Source organism: Onychomys torridus, chromosome 8, assembly GCF_903995425.1.
Source record: "Onychomys torridus chromosome 8, mOncTor1.1, whole genome shotgun sequence".
In the NCBI taxonomy this organism is placed as follows: Eukaryota; Metazoa; Chordata; class Mammalia; order Rodentia; family Cricetidae; genus Onychomys; species Onychomys torridus.
The window spans coordinates 75,550,798-75,577,021 of NC_050450.1; the positions used below are offsets into that span (position 1 = coordinate 75,550,798).

At 43.1% G+C, this 26,224-nt stretch overlaps 1 protein-coding gene, 2 non-coding genes and 1 pseudogene across 3 annotated transcripts in view; 1 reads left to right on the plus strand and 3 right to left on the minus strand.

The window, feature by feature from the left end:
• Positions 1 to 26,224, minus strand: part of Ppm1e (protein phosphatase, Mg2+/Mn2+ dependent 1E) — a 140,655-nt gene that overhangs the window by 71,081 nt on the left and 43,350 nt on the right. The gene's annotated exons all lie outside the window — the stretch shown is intronic.
• Trnaa-agc lies at positions 6,841 to 6,915 on the minus strand. Its single transcript has one exon. It is a non-coding gene; the product is annotated as a tRNA-Ala (tRNA).
• Positions 10,130 to 10,255, plus strand: LOC118590500 (annotated as a pseudogene).
• Positions 22,986 to 23,090, minus strand: LOC118590458. Its single transcript, XR_004945760.1, has one exon. It is a non-coding gene; the product is annotated as a U6 spliceosomal RNA (small nuclear RNA).

Here is a 26,224-nt window from a genome sequence, read left to right on the forward strand (position 1 = left end):
AGAGAGAGAGCTAACTGGGAATGGCATGGGATTTTGAAACCCCAAAGCCCACCCCCAGTGACACACTTCCTCCAACAAGCCACACCTCCTAATCCTTCCCAAATAGTTCCACTAACTGGGACCAAGCATTCAAATTTATGAGCCTATAGGGGCCGTTCTCATTCAAATCCCACAGGCTCTAACAAGCTTGAGTAGCTGTGCCTGTCTAGTCTTCCCACATGCAGCATACACGCATTCTCTTTAGAGCCAGTTCTACATTTTGTCTTTAGCTGTTCTTGGCAAACATCCCACATACCTGGCATTTCCAATGCTGTGCTAGGGTCCCTATCACAATTTAGGATTCACTTTCACAGCTTCATGCACAACCCACCCAGGAGTCACATGTGAGCAATATGACCCTGCTACACATTGCCAAGCACAGACAGCTGTCTGGAACCTTGGTGTAAGCCTTCAGGACCCTGTGACTCTTGCATTCTTCGTACATGCAAAACTATTATGTGGATGATGCCACCTCCAAGTTCTGACACTGGCTCTGTATATAGTCTGGTCCCCTTAGATAGAGAGACTCTCAGGTTACTCTGGGAGACACTTTCTAAGTAGCCCTGCTCAAGCAAGATCCCCTGGAAACTACCCAAGCATTGTGCTGGCTAGTTTAAACTGCCAACTTGATGTAACCTACAATCACTTTGGAAGGTCTTAATGAGGACTGTCTAGATCAGATTGGCCTGTGGGTGGTTTGTCTTTTGGGGATGCCTTGACTGTAGGGGATGCCTTGACTGTTTGTTAACTGACATTGGAAGACCCCGCCCACATGGGTGGCACCATTTCAAGTGCTGGGCCCTGAACTGTGTAAGAGCAAGGAAGCAGCAAGCAAGCAAACATCATCCTCTCAGGCTTCAAAGGGAAGCCTCTCTTCCCCTTTAAGGCCCCATCATGTTTAGACCCCCATGTACTATATTGTTTCTGTCTAACCCTCTCCCTCCAGCTTCGAGGCACAGCCCCAGCCTCGAGGCCCTTTAATTCTAATAAACATCAGACCTGAAGGGAACTGGGAATTGTGTCAGCCTCCTTTCTGTACTGACCACTACTGTTCATCTTTTATTATAGAAACTAAAACTTAATTACATTCAAATAAGATACTAGATAGAGTTCTTTGTTCAGTCAGCTGCAACTGTCCATGAATCAGAATGCAAAGTATTGTATCAAATTATGAACAGGAAGCTACACGTTTTCACATAGGCACTTGTAAAAGTGAAAGTAAACTTTTAGTTGGATGTTTTATTTTAGTGTGCTGAGCTTTGCTCTGTCGGGTGGGCATCAAACTGGCAATACTTGAGATGCTGGTTTCCGAGTACAGGATTCCCTGTGACTGGGAAAAACCACTGTTTCCACCAGAGATGAGGCAAGAAACATCAAAGTAAATTTGGGCCCTAGCTCCACTGCAGGTGAGATCCAGGGGCCCCTCAGACCAGCTTATGCCCCCTGTGCCAATCCCTGCTCTTTCCCTCAGCCTCTCTTTTTCCTTCCTTCAAGAGACCTCAATGAGAGCTGGCTAGACCAGTCTTGGGCATATACCCAAAGGATGCTCAATCATACCACAAGGACACTCGTTCAACCATGTTTATAGTAGTGTTATTCATAATAGTCAGAACCTGGAAGCAACCTAGATGCCCCTCAACCAAAGAATGGGATTTAAAAAAAAGTTGTATGTTTACACAATGGAGTATTACTCAGCTATAAAAAACAAACAAAAAAAATAAATTAAAAAAATGACATGAAATTTGCAGGCACATGGATGGAACTAGAAAAAAATCATCCTGAGTGAGATAACCCAGACCCAGAAAGACAAACATGGTATATACTCACTCATAAGTGGATATTAGCTGTAAAGTAAAGGATAAGCATGCTACAACCCACAGCCCCAGAGAGGCTAGGTAACAAGGAGGGAGGGTGCTGAAGAGGGATGCATGGATTTCCCTGGGAAGGGAAAATAGAAGAGATCCCCTGGGTAAGCTGGGGGCAGGGCAGTATGGGGGAACTGGAACATGAGGGATTGGGTTGGGTGGGTTGGGGGCAGGACGGAGTGAGAGAGTAATGAAAAAGATGTCTTGATGGGGGTTGGGGGGCATTTTCAGGTTAGGGGGGAAACTAGTGCCAGGGAAACTCCCAGGAATCCACAAGGATGACCCCAGCTAAGACTCCTAGCAATAGAGGACAGGGTGCCTGAACTGGCCTTCAGTAATCAGATTGGTGGCTACTCTGATTGTTATCAGAGAGCCTTCCTCCAGTGACTGATGGAAACAAATGCAGAGAGATCCACAGCCAAGCACTGGGCTGAGCTCCGAAACAACTATCCTGGGCTCACAGGACCAACCTAGGCCCTCTACATATGTGTGACAGTTGTGTAGCTTGGTCTATTTGTGGGAGTCCTAGCAGTGGGTCAGGGTCTGTCCCTACTGTTTGAGCTGGCTTTTGGGACCCCATTCCTCATTCTGAGTTGCCTCGCCTTAACACAAAGGGAGGAGCTTGGTCCTGCCTTAACTTGATGTGCCATGCTTTGTTGACTCCCATGGGAGGCCTGTCCCTTTCTGAACAGAAACAGAGGAGTAGATGGAGGGTGGGGTGGGTAGAGGGGAGGGAGGGGAAGGAGAGGAAAAGAGGGAGAGGAAACTGGTCGGTATGTAAAATAACTGAAAAAATTAATTAATTAAAAAATCAGAGAACCTTAATAAAAGAGAGAGCGAGCTTGCTGGTAAGTAGAGTAATTAACACTGGTATAGAGAACACACACATACCACTGAACAAAAGACACAGCTATTTTATTTTATTTTTTACTGGATGCTTGAAAGTGACATCTATCTCTCAGGCTCAGAATGAGCCAAGTTGGTATACAGCTATTTTCTTTCAAGCCTATTTTTCTGTTTATAGTTAGCTAAATAGAAAGCACCTCCATCACTTTTAGCAAGAACCATTTTATAAGTTAGGACATATACCAAATCCCTCTTAGCGGATGGGAGGAGCAGGATAGGAGTCAGTGGGAGATAAGGGATGACTTGATTCTACTGTTAACGCATTAGTACTTCATGTCCACTGTACATACAAAGAGGTAAGGGCTAAATTAGCTAATGTAGCATTCTATCAAGTAGGGCATAGTTCAACAGTAGAGCACGAGCCTAGTCTTTGAGGCCTGAGCTGGAGCTCTAGCACCATAAAACAAAAACCAAATAAACAGAAACACTTCAGCGAATACTGTGCCAATGCCAGCTTTCTAGTTTTGATAACTTCTTAGCTGTCACTGGAAGAAAGTGGGTGAACTTTATACTCTGAACTTTGTATGCTTTCACCATCTATGTAAGTCTAAAATTAGCTCAAAATTGAAGTTCAGAATTCCTTTTACTTATGAAGAAAACACCTTTCATCCTATGCCCTACATTATTTTAAAAATGGGGCTGACACCAATTACTCCAACTTTTTGAAAGATCACTTTATGAAACCTGAACTGATGACACCCAGGAGTCAAGGGCTGAGGGACCACAAGTTCAAGGCTACATAGCAAGTTCTAGGTCTGTAACTGGAGTTTTCTTTCTGGGTCCCGCCAAGCCCCAACAGCCCACTTATAAAATAAACACACAGATGCTTATATTATTTAAACTGTTTGGCCTAATGGCTCAGGCTTCTTGCTAGCTGTTCTTCTATCTTAAATTAACCCATTTCTATTCATTTATACTTTGCCACGTGGCTTGTGGCTCACCGGCATCTTCACATGTTGCTTGTCATGGCTGCAGCTGGCAGCGTCTCCTTTCAGCCTTCCTGTTCCCACAGTTCTCTTCTCTGCTTCTCCCGCCTATACTTCCTGCCTAGCTACTGGCCAATCAGCATTTGATTTATACAGAGCGATATCCACAGCACAGGTCACTCCAGAGCAAGACACAAAAAACAAAAACAAACAAACAAAAAAATAAACTACATAAAGCAAATACACACACACAAATCAGTGTATGATTTGAGTCTGTGAATATAAACAGAGAACTTCTGGAAGTCTGAAATTTTTCTTTAGTTTCAACAAGATAAAACCCTGAGATAGAGAACAAACCTGGACGTGGGTTTATTTTTGTGAGCCATTACAAATACAACAATGTTTCAAAGGAAGATGACATGTCTTCCTCTGTGTTGCCCAGAGCCTAGCTGGAATCCTGCTTTCGATTCTGGGATCATTCTTTGTGAACAATTAGTTCAGAGATTAATGACCAGGATACAGCAGAAATCTGAAGCAGTGTCCACTGAGGAGCGAGCGGGGCACTGCCTCTGGTGTCTCTTCCTCCATGGTGCCCATCCCCACCATGTCACTGACCCCCCCCCCCTCCCGTGCAACCTCACCCAATGGCATGGCTCTTTCTCAGCTCCATATTCCTCCTTGCGGCAGCTGCCAAGATGTATAATTTACCTGGCCTGAGATTTTCCTTTTAAACTCTAATTGTCCTTGAGTTTAAAACAAAAACCATGAACAGAGGAACAAAGTTATGCTTAGAGAAGACAGCCAAGTTCTGATCGCTGTCCTCAAACCTGCAGAAGGTTCTCGTGTGACGGCAGCACTCGCCATACTTAGAACAATTGTGTGGTGGAGAATTGGGATCATTTGCCCCACAGAGGCAAAGGAGGATAAGACAATACCAAAAAATAGTTCATAGAAGATGCGGACAGGCTTAGAAGATGACGAGCTGCCCACTGGTTTAGAGAACGAAAGCGGTGGGATAGTGTTGACATTTCAGGACTGCTGGCTAAAAATAGCAGACATACACATCCACATATCTCACAATGTTCTGAAACGTGAAATTGAAATAACAGAGAAACACAGAAGATGGATTAAAAAAGGAATGGTGATCTTTACTTAGAGCAGAGAAAGCTTAATCCTAAGTATCCAGGATGGGGGTATGACAGCAAGGATCCGCTGTTTGTCATCAGAGAACTACAAAAATCTAAGGAATTGGAGACACTGGTTATTTGAGACAGCCAGAGTGGGAATGCATGAGATTAAACCCATGAAGGACACCTAAGACATCAGCCCTCGTGTGCTACCAAACAACTGTTCCTCCTCAGACTAGAGGAGAAAGAAAATGTTCACTTTCTAACTAACTGAACCAGACAGCTCTGTCTTCAAAGACAAAAAATATAGTTGGGGCTGGAGAGCGGGCCGGAAGGTTAGGAGACCTCGCTGCTCCATCATGAGGACTAGAGTTTAGATCCCTGCACCATGAAGGGGGCTCTCGTGTCTTTAAATACCAACTCCAACAACTCCTTCATCCTCTTCTGGCCTTCCCCAGCACCCATGCAATCATATGTGCACACAGACACACACAGACACAGACACAGACACAGACACACACACACACACACACACACACACACACATGCATACACACAAATAGAATAAATCTTTCTTTTTAAAGTATAGTGAAGTATAAAGGTAAATCATTTTACTAAGAATAAGGACACTACGTGAAAAGTTCTAGACAAACAGCTGTCTTCTTCCAGTCAACTCCTCAAGCACTGTGCAGTCGAAAAGCCTTAGGGAATGAAACAGGTGACATCCAAACAGCATGAGGACTCCAAATGCTGTCATTTTTCAGTAATGACAATGGAAATAGAGATGATAGAACAATGCCTTCAAAATTCTCTAGGAATAGGATATACAGAACTAAATTCTATACCCAATTAAACTATAAATCAAGTGGGGGAGATAAAGACATTTCAGATTGATACAAAATCAAAATGCAAAATCTTTACAAGTGTGAATCTTTTATGAAAAGACTATGAAAGAATATGTACCAGCTAAACAAAAGAGGAAATCAGAGAAAGAAAGACATGAGAAACAGAAACCCTGGACTTCAATTCAGGATGACACAAGGGACTTCCAACATGGTGGGAGAGCCCAAGAGCAGAAGCCGAACAGGAGCCCACACCAGAGCACAGTAAGTGGGTGTTCGACTCCAGAGCCAATTTTATAGTTACATCACAGTCTGAAACAGAAATCAGAAGTATATAGAAAACTAAACAAATGAAATAGCACTGATCACTAACTCCAGAGAAAAATAAACCATTATACAGGAAGTAAAATGTAAACATAATATATAGTGGCTAGGCTGTAAACAGTATTCACACAATATAAACAATGTAAATGTTATTTTGTCCTAAATTATGACACAATTGCAGAGGGGAAGTCTGGGAGGGCAAGTGGTAGCAGCCCTCAGAGAAGATCTTTATTTTTTCAGAGTAAGAAAGAGATAAATCCTAAAGAAAACCATTTAGATCATTTAAAACTTAGTTGCCACAAAAGAAGACCATGGGGTTGAAAGAACAAGATAGACTACTCCTCTTCATTATAAACCTAGGGTACACTATTCAGCTTTATTTAAAAATGCATGTATTAGGGCTGGAGAGACAGCTCAACAGTTATGAGCACTTACTGCTCTTGCAGAGGATCCATGTTCAGTTCCCAGGAACACATCAAGCACCTTACAAACACCAATCCTGTAACTCCAATCCCAGGGGATCCCATATCCTTTTCTAGACTCTGAAGGCACCTGCCCACTTGCACATACTCCCCCCCACACCCAAATGCACATATATAATAAAAGTAAACCTTGGGGCTAGAGAGATGGCTCTGGTTAAGAAGGCTTGCTGGTCTTCTAGCGGACCTGAGTTTGGATCCTAGCACCCATGTCTGGAAGCTTACAACTGTCTGTTACCTCCAGCTCCAGGGTATATAAAGTGAAGAAATGACTGCTCCAAGGTATGGTTGAGGGGAAGTTGGTTTTTTGTTTTGTTTTGTTTTTTGTTTCTTGCCAGGGCTGAGGACCGAACCCAGGGCCTTGTGCTTGCTAGGCAAACGCTCTACCACTGAGCTAAGTCCCCAGCCCCTAGGGGAAGTTTTTTATTGTAGAAGAGGGAGAATACAGCTAGAGACATCTAGAAGAGTCCAGAGCATGGAGAGAAAGTAGACTGAACAGAGCCAGCAGACTGGACCAGGCCATGAGAGGAGAGAGAGAGAGGAAGAGGACGAGAGGGAGAGAAAAGAGGGAAGAGACCACCAAAGGAGAGGGGATCAGGAGAGAGCATGGCTGAAATGGCAGGTTATAAGCTGGGGAAGGAGAGCTCACAGCTGAGAAGATGAGAGCAGGGGCGTGGCGAGAAGAGCTGAGAAAAGCCACAGGTGCTGACTGACTGAGCATGGAAGCTTTGGTATGCTCACAGGCACCACAGATAGCCATTTGTCCTTCTGACAGTGATGAGGACTGGCCAGAATTTAGGGGAGTGGATTTTCTTTGGACCTGGGGGGGGGGGGGCAACGCTTTTGGATTCTACAGGCACCAGCAAACACATGCCATACATATACAGATACATGCACATAAATAAAAGTAAATCTATAAAAAATGTCTGCATGATAGTGAATACAAGTTAGAGCTTTTGAAGCTTATCTGGAAGTGGAATGGCAGTGTGTGCCTGCATCCTAGTACCCGGACACTGAGGCAGGAGCACAAGGCCCACTGAGGTACATGGCAAATTCTAAGCCAGTTTTGGCTATCTGTCTCACCACCTCCACCACCACCACCACCACCACCACCACCACCTCCACCACCTCCACCACCTCCACCACCACCACCACCACCACCACCTCCACCACCTCCACCACCTCCACCACCACCACCACCACCACCACCACCACCTCCACCACCTCCACCTCCACCACCTCCACCACCTCCACCACCTCCACCACCTCCACCACCTCCACCACCTCCACCACCTCCACCACCACCACCACCACCACCACCACCACCACCTCCACCACCTCCACCTCCACCACCTCCACCACCTCCACCACCTCCACCACCTCCACCACCTCCACCACCTCCACCACCACCACCACCACCACCACCACCACCCCATTTCTAGCAAAAAGGTGTAGCTCAGGGTCAAAAACACTGCCTAGTATTTACAAGGACCTGAGTTTTATCACCAACACAAAAAAACAGAGAAAACGTCACTGATTCTGGAATTTTACTCCCAGACTCACTGTATAGAAACTGGTGTTTTGTGTCTTTTTTTTTCTGAAGAAATTTTTTTATTCATTTTACTACCAACCACAGATGCCCCTCTCACCCCTTCTCTCGCTCCACCCCTCAGCCTCCCCGCCCCTGCATTTCCTCCTCTAAGAGGGTAAGGCCTCCCATGGAGAGAAACTCGTTTAATTTTTAAACATTGATTTTTATGTGCACACGTGTTTGCCTGTATGTACATATGTGGCATCATGTGCATGCAGGCTTCTACAGAGGCCAGAAGAAGGTGTCAGACCTCATGGTACTGGAGTTACAGACGGTTCTGAGCTGCCATGCTGGTGCCGAGAACTGAACCTGGTTCTCTGCCAGAGCAGCAAGTGCTCTTAACTGCTAAGCCATCTCTCTGGCTTGCAAAGTATTTATTTTTGAATTTTACCATCAGTCCAGGCTGGCCTCAGATGTGTAATCCTTCTACTTAGGCTCTGACTGCTGAGATTATAAGTGTGCACTACCACATCCAGAAGGATCAGCTTACCCACTGGCCTTCACAGAGTATAACTCTAAGTCTGGTTGGATGAGTCTTTACGGTGAGAACACAGATTTAAAGTCCAGTGCAATCTTGGTCATATTCCATGGACTCAGAAGCATACCTCGGGCCTTAGCCAACAGATTTAAAAAAGCATGCAACCCTTTACAAAGAGGATCAACAGGACAATTTGGGTCTGGGGGCATAGCTCAGAGGTGGGACATTTGCCTAGCACATTGACACCCTGTGCTCCACCCTCAACACTGCGGAGACAGAGGAGAGAGGTTGAGAGAGGGAGAGCTGAGAGGGCGCAATGGGAGGGAGGAGAGAATTGAAGTGGTCAGCACACTCCACTACTGCTACAGCAAACCCTTCAAAGAATACTCAAACCTGTAATTTAGTGGGAGTCTCTCTTGCTGAGCTAAAACTAATTTCTCTTTTAAAATCTAAAATGATAGACAGTAAGCAATAATTTCATTGTATAATTGGGTTAAATGTACATTTAATGTACTCTCTTCCTTTAATACAGCTTATCTTTGAGGTTCTGTGGAATTTTAGTTGCCATAACAACCTGAGTAAATCCTTCATTACTGTAGACATCTGCAACTATTTATAAATGTAACAGCTGGATATGTCCAGTTAAAATGTCTTTTAGAAAACATCAAATTTTCATTTAATCTGGATAAACCTAAGAAAAAACTCAGGGAGCAAGCATTAAGACTAGAACTATTATTCCAATATCTGAATCTTAAATATTAAAATGAAATATAAACTATGTAGAATAAAGCAGAGAGAGCTGAAGCCCATAAATTTTCATTTTGTTGTTTTTTTATTCTTCGTCTTTGTGTGTGTGTGTGTGTGTGTGTGTGTGTACCGTGAACGCCTGTGGAGGTCAGAGAAGCAATGTTAACAAAGCTTTCTAAACTATCAACTATCGTCAACAGAAATATGCTTATTTTATTATTTAAAGATTTATTCTTATGTATGTGCTTTGCCTTCTTGTATGTCTGTCTGTGTATTACTTGCATGCATGGTGCCCGCAGAGGTCTGAAGAAGGTGCTGGCTCCCCTGGAACTGGAGTTCCAGACGGTTGTGAACTACCATGTGGGTGCTGGGACTAGAACACCTCTAGAAGAGCTGTGAGAGTTCCTGGTGGCTGATCCAGTATTTTTAACTCTTTTTCATTATGCGTGTGTGTGTAAGTTTGTACAAATGTGAGTGTAGATGCCTATGGAGTTGAGAAGAGAGCATCAGATGCCCCAGAGCTGGGGGTACAGGCATTTATGAGTCACTTGACATGGTGCTGGGAACCAAACTCAGGTCCTCTAGAAGAGCATTATGTATAGGTCAATACCCCAAGACATAAACACTGGGGTTTATATGAAACAATATTTAGCAGTTGTGCCAGCCTGAGTTCATTAAATAGTAACGACAACACGTGTATAGTGCTGCATTCCTGTAAACCCAGGACTCAAAATGCTGAGGCAGGAGGACTGAGCTTTTGAGTTCCACCTGGGCTGCATGGTGAGACCATTTCCAAAGAAGAAATCTGAAGCCAATTAAGTTTACCAGGTTCCTTCCCTGATGCAGGCCTGGTGTGCACACAGTAGCCTCCTTGGTGGCGTATGCAGCCTGTCACTTATATGGGTCGCTGTAAGGGGCCCTGAAGACAATTTTCTTGTGAATTCATGTCTCTCATCTCAGTGCTGTCAAAGTCTAGGCTCCAGACAAGTATGTGGGTGTTTAGGGGAAGCCTAAGGGTACAGTGCAGGCTTCACATCAGCCAGGTCATTATGTCTATCCACACCAAGCTGCAGAATAAGGAGCATGTGTGATCAAGGCCCTATGGAGAGTTCAAGTTTTCTGGCCGCCAGAAGATCCACACATCAAAGAAGCAGGGCTTCACCAGTTTGAAGGCAGATGAATTTGGGCATGATGGCTGAGAAGAAGTCATGCATGCGGGCTCTGGGGTCAGATACAGCCCCATCCACAGTCCCCTGGACAAGGTCTCCAGGACCTGTGCTCCTGCAGGTTTCCACAATGCTTAATTTTGCAGATATTGTACAATAATGTACAAAAATCCAGACACATAATACATGCCTAGTGCTTAGGAGGCAGAGGCAGGAGGATTGCTGAAGGTTTGCCCGTCAGGTTTATACAGAGTTCCAGGCCAGCCAGGCCTTTGTAATGAGAACAAGACAAAGAACTGATCCATAGATGACCCAGACACCTCCTAGCAATGCTATTTTCAAATTTGGAAGACTGACTACAGCGGCCTGAGATCCATCCCCTGCATTTACATGTATAGTAACCCAGTCCTGGGAGCCTTTGCCCTTGCACCTGCATCTTTCCGAGAAGCCATTCCTACGTCTGGGATTTCAAGCATGTGTGTCTTCCTTTATGTGAAGTCCACGTGGCTTTTTCACATTTATAATTGCTTCCCCGCACATTCAGCCTGTGTAGCAGTTTAACAGAGGCACTTACGTGGCAGGAACATGCTCATTTCAGCTCCTCTTACACTAAATATGATCTTAGGTAAGAGAAGTGAACAGGCTTAGACTATTTGTCTTTTGTGTTTTTTTAATGTAATTGTATGCATATGAATGTTTTGCCTGCATGTCTGTGTGCACTGTGTACATGCCTGGTGCTCTCAGAGGTCAGAAGAGAGAGTTGGATCTCTTGGAATTAAAGTGACCGGTGGTTGTTAGCTGCCGTATGGGTGCTGGGAACCAAACCTGGACCCTCTGCAAGAGCATTAAGTGCTCTTAACTGCTGAGCCATCTCTCCAGCTTCCAAGGCTAAGACTTTTTAAATATTTTGCCTTGTAGTTTAAAAGGTGCTCACAGCTTTATAATCCCATCTTCACAATCCATGTTTCCATATGACCAAAGGAGATGTACTGTTTTCATTGTGTAAATCAAAACCAAATCAAGCTTGGCAGAGTTTACCCCAGGTCAAACAAGGTCAAGCACTGAGAATGCTAAGCCAGTTCCCTGACATCTTTTTCTATCCTTTGCTACCTTACTGTTGAGACAAGTGACAGGCAACGGACTCTGACAGCCCTGGTTGTCACAGACCGGGTACAACAGAATCAATGATGATCTGTTCTTTCTGGCAGCATGGTACATCAGACTGCCACCATCATTTAATTATCAACTAAAGTATCAAACTCATGTTTCTTATATTTAAGCACTCCCCCCGGGGTGGGTGGGTGGATAAAAAGTAGAATGAACTCCACATGTTATACTCATGGCCAGCCAGTGTTTTAGACAGAAATAGCTCTCTTTTTTTGGTTTTCAAGACAGGGTTTCTCTGTGTTACGGCTCTGGCTGTCTTGGAACTTGCTTTGTAGACCAGGCTGGTCTCGAACTCACTGAGGTCTGCCTGCCTCTGCCTCCCAGATGCTGGGATTAAAGTGTGTGCTGCCACCACCACCATCTCTGGCAAAACAGAAAATATCATGTCTATGGGGAACACCTTTAGGAGTGTGAACCCATTCTATTTGCAGAATACTTAATCCCGGTATAAGGTCAGATTGAAAGAGTAAGAGAAGGTGGTTCCAGTGCTGGCACCCTTCCTGCTAACCACAGAGCAAACACTCAGAGGTTGTTTTAATTCTTAGCGAACCCCTAAAAAACCAACTTGACAACTACATAACCCACTGCTGTTCTCGCTCTATGACCCTTGCCTGTTCATCTCAGTTGATACTGTACACAGCCCTCTGAGCTCTCTCCCCGCCCCCCCTCTCTCTCTCTCTCACACACACACTCACACACACAGTCACCTGTCTGCCTCTCCGAATGTGTCCTTCACTCCAGCCTTACTTTTCTGTCCTCGTCTCTAGCTGGCTGTGTCGCCTGCCTCCCTCCTGAAGCTGCTACCTCAACTCCCACTTCAAGCCGCAGCTTCATTTCCTTGAGCATAAAATGATGTTCTTCCTCCAGCACCTTCCAGTGAATACCTCCTTATCTCGATGCATGTCAGGCAGGCATCAGCAGCTGCTTGATGGACTGAGTTCACGCTAACCGGCACGTGATTGGTGACTAACGCTATCATTTTAGACAGGCTGAGGGAACTGTTGAGAAGAGACCATGTTCACATCTATTTAAAGTATGCAGCATGAGTAAAGGAAATTCCTTGTGAGAGCTGAGTCAGTCCTAAGCAGGGGTCTTGCCCATTTAGATAAGCAGATTATCAGCTGTATGAACAACAGCTCTGAAGACCTACCTAACAGACAGTAAAATTCTGCCATTCACAGTTCAGCCCATCCCCCACCCTGCCTTTAGTTATGTAATGGAGTTCGTAAAGCCAGGGCAACTCTTGTCCCAGTCTCATAGGCTCTCAAGATTAATTCCATCCCTCACGGAAGAGGATTTCAGCCATTACTCTATTTCCATCTACCCTCACTTCTCAAGGGGAGGAAGCTATTTCCACTGCATCGGGAAAGCACCAGCCTGGCCCTAAGCCATCCGCCATGTTTACATCTAAAGGAAAGGAGATGTTATTATTTTGGTCTCAAAGTAGCACCCACTGGAAAGGGGGATTAAAGGTAGGAATATTCATATTGAGAGATGAGAGAAAACAGTTTTGTTCTGTTTTCTATTAAGTTCTTTCCTGCTCCAGGTGATTACTAAAATGTGAAGTTTAGCTGAAGATCTATAATATTACATAGAATACAATCACTTACATAAACTGCTTCCCATTTGCACTTTAAAGAGCTGATCTTACCATTGGACTTGAGCCCAGGGGTAAATGCTTCAAATTCAGTTATACTTTACTTGATAATGACAATTCTGGTATCTATTAGGTCTTTGTAGCTTGATATTCACACAGCATGTTGTCTATAAAATTAGTAAGAACACTGCTACCAACCTTTAGGTCTGACTCATTCCCGCAAGGAATTCCTTTAGTCATAGCAGAGTTTGAAATATATATAGTCTTTTTTTCTGAGACAGGACTGGCATTCAGCTCAGTGTGTGGCCAAGGATGTCCTCGGCCGCCTGATCTCTTGCCTCCCACTTCTGAGTACTGTGACTACAGATCTGTGCCAGCATGTCCTGTGTTCTGCGGTTCTGAGGATTGAATCCAGGGCTGAGGCATACTAAGCAAGTGTTCTACAGATTGAGCTACATCCAAAGTATATTTCATTATTTTTAAATTTTTATTTGCATACCTTAGTAACAAATAGCACATAGCAACCCTGTTGGACTTTCTGCAGTTCGGACATGATAATGAAATAGTAGTCACTGGGGCACACACAGTCTTTTTTATTTACTTTGCCTCATCCATAATCTGTATTTTAGCCTTGATTTGCATAAGTGGAATAATGTAAATTACCAAGTTGTATTCTAAAAACCAGAGTCTTTTAGCTCTTTGACCTTATCTTCTACAACTGAACAGTAAGTAATCTGAAATGGGGAAAGTGGTTAACCATTACGAGTCCTAAACATGTGTGTCATCTTTAATAATCACACAGCAGTGCTGTGGGTCAGCACCACAGCAACCCTCCTTTCATCCTGGAGATAAAGTCTAACACTCTCAGTGGAGGCCTGAAATCAGGGATGATTCTGAACCCCACGTATGCTACTTTTCCTTGGACATATAACCTATAATAAAGTTAAATTTATTATTTAGGCACAGGAGAGATCAAATAAATATAATAATTATACTATAATAAAAAGTCACATGAATAGTTGAGCATGTTAATGTACACCTTTAGTCCCAGCAGAAGGCAAAAGGCAGAGGCGGATCTCTTTGAGTTCAAGGCCAGGCTGATATACAAATCAAGTTCCAGGTCAGCCAGGACTACATAGTGAGACCCTGTCTAAACACACACACACACACACTCACACACACACACACACACACACACACACACACAGAGAGAGAGAGAGAGAGAGAGAGAGAGAGAGAGAGAGAGAGAGAGAGAGAGACTGTGAACGTACTCTCCCAGAATGGTGTACTGAATGGCTTAGCAACCTCAGCGTATTAATTTCTTCTTTCCTTTTAAATCAAGAGCATTCTGGTTTCCTTTAAAGAGAGTGATGCGCAGTCTTCAGAAGCCCGTCTGAACTGTCAGCATCACTGCCGTGCGCTGGCATGCAGGGGTGTTGAGTAACATAAGCACTGCCACATCATCTGCTGACCTAATAACCAAGATGGATGTTATATGACTAGCGGGTGGGTAGCACATGCAGCCTGGACATGTTGCACACAGGGATGAACCTCATCCCCAGCAGATGGTGTGGGAGTCTATCATGCAACTCAGAATAGCACACGAGTTATTATTTCTGAAATTCCATTTATTATTTTTGTATGGCAGTTGATTACAGGTAATTAAAACTGTGTAAAGAAAAAACGCAAGGGACTGTTATATTATCAAAGGACATTTTCCTGATGAGAAACTTGAGGTTTGAGATGCTTAGTGCCTTGCCTAAGCATACATCATTAGTCCCAGGGCCAGGGACAATCTCGGGGCAGCATGACCCCAAAATCTGTGCCCTTTGTCAGCACATTACTTTAACATGCTCATGAAGACATTTATAATTACAAGTATGGCTATGAAAAATGGGGGGGGGGCAGAGATCAACAACCACAGTAATTAGCAGCAATTTCCATGATCTTATTTGACAAGAGTTTATAACGAGGAAGCAATGGATTGGGGGAGAGCTGTGGGGGGAAAAGCCAACAGAAACAAAGTACATACGGAAATGCCATAATAAAATCCATAACCTGGTTGTGCTGATTTAAACACTCAAGTGAAACAATGCACTACATAGTTATTCATCAAATGTTTGTTGAGCATGTGTTACCAAGGACTATTCAGAGACTCCTGTCTTTATGAGGCTGACATGAAGATATTTTTTCAGAAAGCACCAAGTTTCAAGGAAGTAGGGAGAAGAGACACTACAGGGGCTGTAACAAAAAGCAAGTGACACCGGGTGGTGGTGGCGCACGCCTGTAATCCCAGCACTCAAGAGGCAGAGGCAGGTGGATCTCTGTGAGTTCAAGGCCAGCCTGGTCTACAGAACTAGTCCAGGACAGGCTCCAAAGCTACAGAGAAACCCTGTCTCGAAAAACCAAAAAAAAAAAAAAAGCAAGTGACAAGTGCCGGCAATGAACTGCACTGGGGACCTGTGTGATCTAATTATCACCGGCTCCTCTATGAGCTGCCAGGACCTAAAATACCAAGAAAACAGTAACTCCGGGACTCCACTAACTAAAGCCCAGGGTATGGGAGTGGATGGTCTTCAAAGCGTCTTAATGAAGCCCAGATACCTTGTCATAAACGTGTCCGTGAATGTTAACTAAAGACATTATCTTTGTCATCAGGCCAACAAGTGTCACTAAATAAACTTAAAGATGATTTCAATTAAATCTGAACTACCACTTTTGACTTGACCTGACCTTAGACACCATTTAACCTGCCTGTGTGCCTTGTTTCCCATCTGCACAATATAGTAAGAACTTTGACTCAGTGTGTCCTGTTGAGGGGATTAAATTAGATAATGGGTTTATAGTGCTTAGCAAAGGATCTCGTACATAGTAAGTACTAAATACTTTCTTGTTAAGTACTGTTTTATTCTTCCTGTTTAGAGTTCTTCAGCCTATCTCTCCCCCTTCCTCCTCCTCTCTTCTCTCGTTCTTTTTCCCGTTCCTCCCTGCCCCACCTCCCTCCTGCACCAATTCTCCCCAGCCTAAACAAATCCTTGCTATGTAGCCCAGGCTAGCCTTGAACTCACAAGCCTACCCCAAGTCAGTCTTGCCAAGTGCTAGGATTCTGAGAGTGCACCGGCATGCCCAGCTCGTCGTTATTTATTTTCAAATAACGATATTGATAACAGATCGGATACAGTGCAGGTTTAACTTTGGAAGCCACTACTATTTATACATACTTAGAAACAAAAATTTTGTGGGAGCTGAAAATATAGAGCCAATAAGATGGCTCTGCAGGTGAAGGTGCTTGCCACCAAGCCTGAAATTGAGCCCCAGAACATACACAGGAGAAAGAAAAGACAGACCAGTTGTCCTCTGACTTCCACATGAGCAACAAAGCATTCATGTCTCACAGACAGACAGACAGACAGACAGACACACACACACACACACACACACACACATAAAATTTAAAGAAAAATCTTTTTTTCTTTTTTAACAAGGAAGAGAAAAATCTAGTGTTTTGTCATCGTGTGAGTTTTATACTGCGTGGGAGCCCTAAGTGCTAACTCTTTGGAAAGTGACATGATCTATTTTTAGCATGTTTCATGTGCTACTGGAATGTAAAATCTTTCTAGCTTCTCAGTGAATGTATGCCAAGGAAATCAAGATCAAGTGTTTTAGATCTAAAGAACTGAACAAGAAAATTCTAAACGGGCAACTCTAGAAACGCTATTGTCTCCATATGGTGATTTATGAAATCCTAAGACATTTCCTACCTTAAACTAAACAGTCAACATTTAAAAACTAAGATTCTAGGGATAGGGGTGTAGATCAGCTGTAGTGTACTGGTTTAACATGCATGAAGCCCTGGGCATGCTAGCAGACACCTGTAATCCCTGCACTTGGCAAGTGGACACAGGAGAATCAGAAGCAAGTTCAAGGCTATCCTGAGCTACATAGTCAGTTCAAGGCTGGGGCTACATGAGACCTTGTCTAAAAAAATAATTAAAATTAAGATTTTGAATTCTTAAATTATAATGTGAAAAATGTTGACAGTGTTTCAAATGTTAGGCATAAAATTACCATGTAATCCCACAATTCTACTTCTACATATATGACCAAAACACTGAAAACAAGGACTCAAAACAGTAGCATTATAGCCGGGCTGTGGTGGCACACACCTTTAATCCCAGCACTTGGGAGGTAGAGGCAAGTGGATCTCTGTAAGTTCGAGGCCAGCCTGGGCTACCAAGTGAGATCCAGGAAAGGTGCAAAGCTACACAGAGAAACCCTGTCTGGAACCCCCCCCCCCAAAAAAAAAAGTAGCATTATGAAGTAAGGATGTAACTCTGGTAAAGTGCTTGCATAGCATGCAGAAGGCATTCAGTTTATCCCCAGCAACACATGTGGGACACACACCCACACACCCACACCACCCCCCCACACGCACACAACTATTCAGCCAATGAAATTCTGAAGCTGGGCATGGTAGCTCATGTCTGTAATCTAGCAACTCAAGAGGCTGAAGCAAGAGAATTGTAGCAAGTTTGAGACTAGCCAGGGCTACAGTTGAGATTAAATAAAGATATTTTTATGAAATATCTCAGAGCATGAAAAAGGCAAATTCATATATAAGCAAAATCAAAAAAGGTTTCCAGGGCCTAGAAGAGTCTCAGAGACTTGCTGTTCAATGCCTGCAGAGTTCTATTTAGCCTTTTTGGCTTTTTGAGTGGCTTCTACTCAGAATGATGAAAATATTCTGGAGGTAAGACTGTGGTGATTATATACTGAGAATATACCTAATAATACCAAGTTGTGTAAAGTGACTAGAATGATAAATAGTGTGCCATAATACAAATATATTTCATAATTTTACAATGATATATCTCTTATCATAGTAAAAATTTAAAGTATAATACATATAATGCTCCTATAAAAATAAAGAAAATGAAATATTTTCAAATTTAGAAATAGGAAATCAGTCAGGTAGTGGTGGCACATGCCTTTAATCTCACCATTTGGGAGACAGAGACAGGAAGATCTTCATGAGTTCCAGGACAGTCTGGTCTACAAAGTGAGTTCCAGGACATCCAGGGCTACACAGAGAAACTCTGTCTCAAAAAACCAAAATAAATAAATAAAGAGAAGAAAAGAAAGTAAAAAGAAAAGAAATAGGAAATCCTAGCTGGTTAAGGTGTATGTACACCCCTGATCCTAGCAGCTGGGAGGCAGAGGCAAGAGAATCACTACAAGGTCAAGGATAGCCCAGTCTTTTTCATTTATTTTTATTTTTGAGACAGGATCTCATGTAGCCCAGACTGACCTCACTGAGGAAGGATGGCCTTAAATTCCTGATCCTCCTACCTCTACCTCCCCGTGCTCAGATAGCAAGCCTGCACCAGTACTTCTAGCTTCAGCTTGGTCAGCACCGGAAGTTCCAGACTTCTGACACTATACAGAGAGACCTTATCTCAAAACAATCGAACAACCGAAAAAAGAAAAGAAAATCTTATTCTATGGTGATATGATAACTACAGAAGACACCTTGTCATTAAGGACATAATCTGGACATAATGGCACATGCCTTTAAGAAGGCAGGCAGGCAGATCTCTGTAAGCTCATGGCCAGTCTGCTCTACATAGTGAATCACAGACCAGTCGAGGCTACACAAAACAGGTTGATGAATAAAGTTACAATGATAACTCAATGCAACATTATAATCAACCCTACAATGGAAATTTTTAAATAGGATTAGCCAATGATGTCCTAAAAAGATCAATGAACTTGTTATCCTTCACTCAAGACTCAAAGGAAGTGACAAGGGCAAGATGGCTCAGTGGGTAAAGGCACTTGCTACCAAGCCTGCATGCCTGAGTTTTCTCCCTGGAGCCTACAAGGTGGAAGAGAGGACTAGGTGTCAATACTGGCCCTAGTGAAAAATCAACATTTGATTAATATAATGTGATAAACAAACTTTTCAAATAACTGAGGTTAAAAACATCTCAGAAGCTGGGTGGTAGTGGTGCATACCTTTAATCCCAGTGCTCAGGAGGCAGAGGCAGGCAGATCTCTGTGAGTTCAAGGCCAGCCTGGGCTACAGAGTGAGATCCAGGACAGGCCCCAAAGCTACACAGAGAAACCTTGTCTCAAAACAAAACAAAATAAAACAAAATCTCAGAAAATATTTAAAGGAACAGAACTGTTTTGTTCCTTCTTATCTACTTTGAGAGGGGCTGCCTCCACCACATGCTCCATCCAGCCATGATTGCTAAATCTCCAATGGTCTGGAATCTCTAAAACTGGGAACCAAAATCTCTAAAACTGGGAACCAAAATAAACCCTTCCAAATAAACAAGTGTGGTATTTTAAAAGAAAATGGCAGGATTGAGGATTTAGCTCAGTGGTAGAGCGCTTGCCTAGCAAGCACAAGGCCCTGGATTCAATCCTCAGCTCCAAAAAGAAAAAAGAAAATGGCCCCCAAAGGGACAGACACTATTGGGAGGTGTGGCTTTGTTGGAGGAAGTGTGTCACCACAGGGGCGGGCTTTGAGGTCTCTTTTGCTCAAGCTTCCCTCAGTGTGACACTGAGACCATTTCCTGCTGCCTTCAAGATGTAAGACTCAGTTGGGGATTTAGCTCAGTGGTAGAGCGCTTGCCTAGCAAGTGCAAGGCCCTGGGTTTGGTCCTCAGTTCTGAAAGATTAAAAAAAAAAAAAAAAGATGTAAGACTCTCAGCTACTTGTCCAGCACCACGTCTGCCTGCACACCGCCATGCTCCCCATCATGATGATAATGGACTGAACATCTGAAACTGTAAGCAAGCTGCCCCTATTAAATGTTTTCATTTATAAGTCTCTGTTATAAGGTCATGGTGTCTCTTCACAGCAATAGAAACCCTGAGTCAACAAGCAAGCAGATGGAGGAACAGTGCTGACAGGGCTGTAACTTATTTTAAAAGCCCTTATCAGCCCACTCCCTAAGTACCCCAATAGAATGTTAATATTAATTAAAATTAATAATCATATTTCAAGAATGAGATCATGGTAGGCTGTCAGAAATTCTATGGACTTCGACAAATCAAGACGTTATTACTATATGATAATTCTGCAAATCCAGAAGTTCCAAAGCAATACATATTCCCTCCAGATAAACTTCGACAAATCAAGACGTTATTACTATATGATAATTCTGCAAATCCAGAAGTTCCAAAGCAATACATATTCCCTCCAGATAAAAATCCTTCCTAGTTGGCACAAAGACTGAAAACCACATGAAACACTGAGCAGTCCAGTACTTAGACTGTAGGCTCCTTGTCTATTGTACTGAAGGCTGGTACTGCAGTGGTGCTCAGTTACAATGTCTCAGCCATAATTTCTACTTAGCCTGCCTTTAAGAAATCCAGAACAACATCTACATATTAGCACTCTTACTCACATACCTAATTATAGTTAATTTGATAGAGGATGGCTTTTATCTCCCAACTGAGAATTCTGGAGTTAAAGGGAAGGTTTTAATGGCTTACTTAAGAAACCACTGGTCGGGGGCTGGAGAGATGGCTCAGTGGTTAAGAGTACTGACTGCTCTTCCAGAGGTCCTGAGTTCAGTTCCCAGCAACCACATGGTGGCTCACAACCATCTGTAATGAGATCTGGTGTCCTCTTCTGGCTTGCATGGACACATGCAGGCAGAATACTGTATATGTAATACATAAATAAATCTTTAAAAGAAAAAATAGAATCCACTGGTCAGCTTTTATGCTACAGGAACCACATGAACTAGACGAGAAAATTAATATATTCTTAAATTTCCTTCTCAAAATAATCTGTATCACAGAATTTCACAACTTAAAGGTTTGCCATTCATATTTTGATCTGTTTGATTATCAAACTTCAGAATGTGGGTTAGTCTTGGCCTCTTTTTAGAAATGAACAATTTCTTAGAATATAATCACATTGCAAAGCTAGGCATGGTAGGGCATAGCCTGGGCTACATAACAAGACTTTTTTAAAAAAAGAATATTCTCATTTACATGTTTATACATTGGTTGCTGTGACAATTTTGAGTTGTAGTACCAGGTATCTCATGGTTGGCAAAGCTGATAATATTTACTGATGGCTCTTCATGGACTAGCCCTGGTCTGTGTGGCTGCTGCCCCCAGAACAAGGCAGTGCAGCAGCCTATGCAGCGGCCCTGAAACAACTCACTAGCTATAGTGCATGACATGTAAGACTGAGAGTCAGTAATACTGAGGACTGTGTCCCAGGTTACACTGCTTGTAAGTGGTAATGGGTTCAAATCCCAGTCTTTCCAAAGGAAATCATACAGGGGAACGGATGTATTGGGAGTTGTAATAAATGCCCCCCCCCAAACTGTTATATGTACATGTGAAAATACTATGCAAATCTTTATTATTTCAATAACTATTACATACCCCAGGTTGAGCTTATATCTCCTTACACAAAACTGGTGTGTCAGTAACTTATGCATCCACAACTAACTTTACCTCAGAGTGAGAGTTTCCTGGTCTCACTCCCACCACCATCCACCAGAATGGCACTCCTTTTCTAGAACCAACTTAAATTTTATATTTTATTTTTGAGATGGGATATTGCTATGTACTCCAGGCTAGTCTCAAATGCCTGAGCTCAAATGAGTAATTGGAGCTTCTCAAGTAATTGGGACTACAGGTGGGAACTGCTGACAAGCCTTTCACTCTCTGCCACAGCCTTGCACAACTCCAGGGATTTGACCTGACAGCGAGGGGCAGTGAGGGAACAAAGAAATGGCAGAGGTGGTGTTATGGTATGCAAATGACCAGGGAAGTGGGGTTTATGGTATACAGATGAATGGGGAGGCAGGGTTTATGGTATACAGATGGCCAGGGAGGCGGGGTTTATGGTATACAGATGAATGGGGAGGCAGGGTTTATGGTATACAGATGAACGGGAAGTGAGGTTTATGGTATACAGATGGCCAGGGAGGCAGGGTTTATGGTATACAGATGAATGGGGAGGCAGGGTTTATGGTATACAGATGGCCAGGGAGGCGGGGTTTATGGTATACAGATGAACGGGAAGTGAGGTTTATGGTATACAGATGGCCAGGGAGGCGGGGTTTATGGTATACAGATGGCCAGGGAGGCGGGGTTTATGGTATACAGATGGCCAGGGAGGCGGGGTTTATGGTATACAACTGAACAAAGGAGGATCTGTCTAATATCAGTAGGAGCGGTCTCTGTGAGGGAGCAGTGTTCATGTCATAATTACCCTGAGGGAAAAGTTACAGTGGACATGCCTGCCCACAATACCAACATCCACACATAGACCTAGAAAGGCTTTGCCATCACTGAGCCTTACTCAGGGGCTAGGCTTTGCCATTTTGCCATGGGTCTGAGGCTTTATGATCCTTTACATGGTCATGCCCATGCCAACAACACATACCCAACTCAGGACTCAGGACTTCCTCTGTTCCCCAGTTCTCTGATTTTCTAAACAGTACTCATTATTCTCTCCTTTCCTTGGAGATCTTCCTCATCATTTGTCTCATTCTATTTCCTTTCCTTATATACCTCCAAACATTTTAGTCCAAAATGTGATAAATCAGTTTAGATTAAAAACAAGAGAAATACTGACCTTAATAATGACATTTCAAAAAATAATGACTTTGATAAAATATTATTTTAAATTCTATTTGCAAAATACATTACAGGTTTAAAATATGCTGTCAAATAAGTTGTATTTGAATCTTTAAAAAAATGCAACACTTCAAAGATCTGCAAGTCATTCTTGCTCAGGGGCCATACTAATCTTTTCTCTGTGTAGTTCCAATTTTAGTAAATGTGCTACCAAAGCAAGCATTCATTCTATTTTTTAAGATTCACTGATCTATTTCCATTTCTATTATATATATGCTTTTCTTTTGGTGTTTTGAAACAGGGCCTCAGGTAGCCCAGGCTAGCCTTGTACTTGATAGTTCACTATAACTAAGGATGGCCTTCAACTCCTGATCCTCCTGTCTCCACCTCCCAATTGCTGGAAATACTGGTGTGTGCCAGCATGCCCAGCTCTGTCATATTCTTATTTTTACATGATTTAGGGACTTTGAACGTGTGCATATATTCATGAATACGCTTTGTGTCCCACTGGACTGCCCATCACAGTCCCGCATATGTAGTAACTATCCGCTGACTTGGACTGTTACACCTAGTTCTGTGCTGTGTTCCAATCTGCTGCTTATCACACCAAGCTAGGTTGCCTCCAGTACATCTGTCCAGTTTTCAAAAAGGCAAGAGGCATGAAAGCAAGGAACTATTGTAAATGGAAGAGAGTTCTCAATTTCTATAATGTTTTTGTATTATGTTCAATACTTTACACGTGAGCTCCCCTTTGTGACTGTAATTTTCCTTTAAAAGACTAATATTACATCAGGTTTATCAATATAACCTATTCCCTCATTTAATCTTGAAGCCAAATTGTTCACACTCAGATCCCCTCATAAATAAACACAATGTTCCAGTTGAGCTGTTGGCAGCAGAATGTGTTCACAATGAGGAACCTTCACTGTCTTGGCAGGAATGACGGAATTAGCTAATTACAGTACAGTCTCCTCTATCTGTTTTCACTGGGATAAGGGGCAATCTGGAGATACCGAAAGGCAAATGATCCAGAAAGACATCTTAGGATCCTTCTGCAAAGATGGCAGCCTCCCCCTAAGTCAACTTAGATTGGCCATTTCTCCACATAAAATTTCCATGACAGCAAGACAAATTCCAAGACGTTTTCATGAGAATGAGGTTTGAAAGTCCCACTGTACAAGCCAGCCAAGAAATGTTATTTTGAAGAGGTGAAAACCTTTGGGGGTCAGATACACACACAAAAAATGAGAGATTAAAAGTAAAACACAGCCGCTGACATAAGATGGTCAGACTTCCTTTGGGAGAGAAAGAGTTAAACCGGAGACAATCTGAAAGCAAAGGAACGTATTGTGGAGGCAGTGTTCAGAAGTCTTTCTTTTGGGGAGAAGCTCAGGGGTCCATGGCCCACCTGTGCAGCATCAAAAACAAAGAATTCAAAAAAATTTAACATTTCATTTCTCACAGGCTGTGTCTCCAATTATGATGACTCCTGGGCTGCTGGACTAAGACAACATGGAACACGGTTTTGGGTTTTAAGACTGAGCTACAAGAAGCCAGGTGTGGTAGTACACTTTAGTCCCAGCACTGAGGAGGCAGAGGCAGGCGAATCTCTTAAGTTGGAGGCCAGCCTGGGCTACAGAGCCAGTTCCAGGAAAGCCAGAGCTACACTGAGAAACCCTGTCACAGAAGAAAAAAAAAAAAACCATAAAAGACTGAGCTACACAAGAGACACTTCTTTTTCATGATTTATATTCTGCTTGCTTCTAAAATAGACAAGAGGAAACCTGCAGAATAAGACAATGTGAGCTATTTATGGTTAAGACAAGAATTTACCCCTCAAACAATATAGGAAAAAAGGAGATATGAGGTGAGTCTCAGATGTCTGGAGCAAAAGGATGAGAGATGGTTCCAGCCCCCCGTGCTCCCCCAGCACAGTGCAGAGCTGTCAGTCAAGGCCTCACCACAGGTGAGCGTTCAACAGAGTACATTATAAATCACCCTTCTTGGAGAGTTGTGAGACAGCTGTCCTGCCTTCATTTCCTTATCTTTTACCACAAGGATAAAAATGCCAAAAAGAACTTTCTTGGTTTGAAGGGGAGCTTGGTTTTTTGTTTGTTTTTGGGTGTGAGGGCTTGCTACATAGCCCAGGGTAGCCATGGTGACCCTCCTTAGCCTCCCAAGTACTGCGGTTACAGTAGGACGCAAACTGCAAAAAGAAAATCATGCCATTAGAGCAGTGGTTCTCAACCTGTAGGTCACGATCCCTTTGGGGGTCACATATCAGATATCCTGCATATCAGATACTTACATTATGATTATAACAGTAGCAAAATTATAGTTATGAAGTAGCAACAAAATAATTTTATGGTTGGAGGTCACCACAACATGAGGAACTGTGTTAAAGGGTCACAGCATTAGGAAGGTTGGGAACTACTGCATTAGAGGTGAAACACCATGACCAAAAGCAACTTGGGAAGGAAAGAGTTGATTTGGCTTACATATTCCCAGTCACAGTCCACTGAGGGAAGCCAAAGCAAGAATTCAAATGGGGCAGGATATTGTGAAATATTACTTTGACTAGGAAAATGTGTTACATTTGTTTGTGCTGCGGAATATTACTTTTAACTGTGTAAAAGATGTGTTACTTTTATTTACACTGCATTTGTTTAATGATGTAAAGATGTGTTACATTTGTTTCACCTCGCCTGCCTAAGGCACCTGATTGGTCTAATAAAGAGCTGAACAGCCAATAGCTAGGCAGAGAAAGAATAGACCAGGCTGGTAGGTAGGGAGAATAAATAGCAGGAGGAATCTAAAGAGGAAAGAATGAGGAGGAGGCGAGAACTAGGGAGAAAGAGGGGGACATGCCCGGGGCAGGAAGCCAGGCAGCCGCGCCCAGACACGAGAAGCAGTGAGAGTGAGATGTACAGAAGGAGAGGAAAGTGGAAAGCAAAGCAAGAGGTAGATCAATAAAAACAGGTTAAAAGAGCTAGCCAGAAACAAGCCTAAGTTAGGCTGAGCATTCATAACTAACAATAAGTCTCTGTGTCATGATTTGGGAGCTGGTTTGGTGGCCCAAAAGAAAAAGTTTGGTAAAGCAGAAACCTAAAGGCAGGAGCTGAGGCTAGCCACGGAGGGGGTGCTGCTTACTGACTTGCTCCCATGGCTTTGCTCAGCTTGCTTATAAAACTGAGGACCACCAGCCTGAGGTGGTCCCACCCACAATGGGCTGGACACTCCCCCATCAATCACTAATTAAGAAAATGGCCTACAGGCTTGTCTACAGCCCAATCTTATGGAGGCATTTTCTGAATTGAGGTTTCCTCCTTACAGATGATCTGAGCTTATGTGAA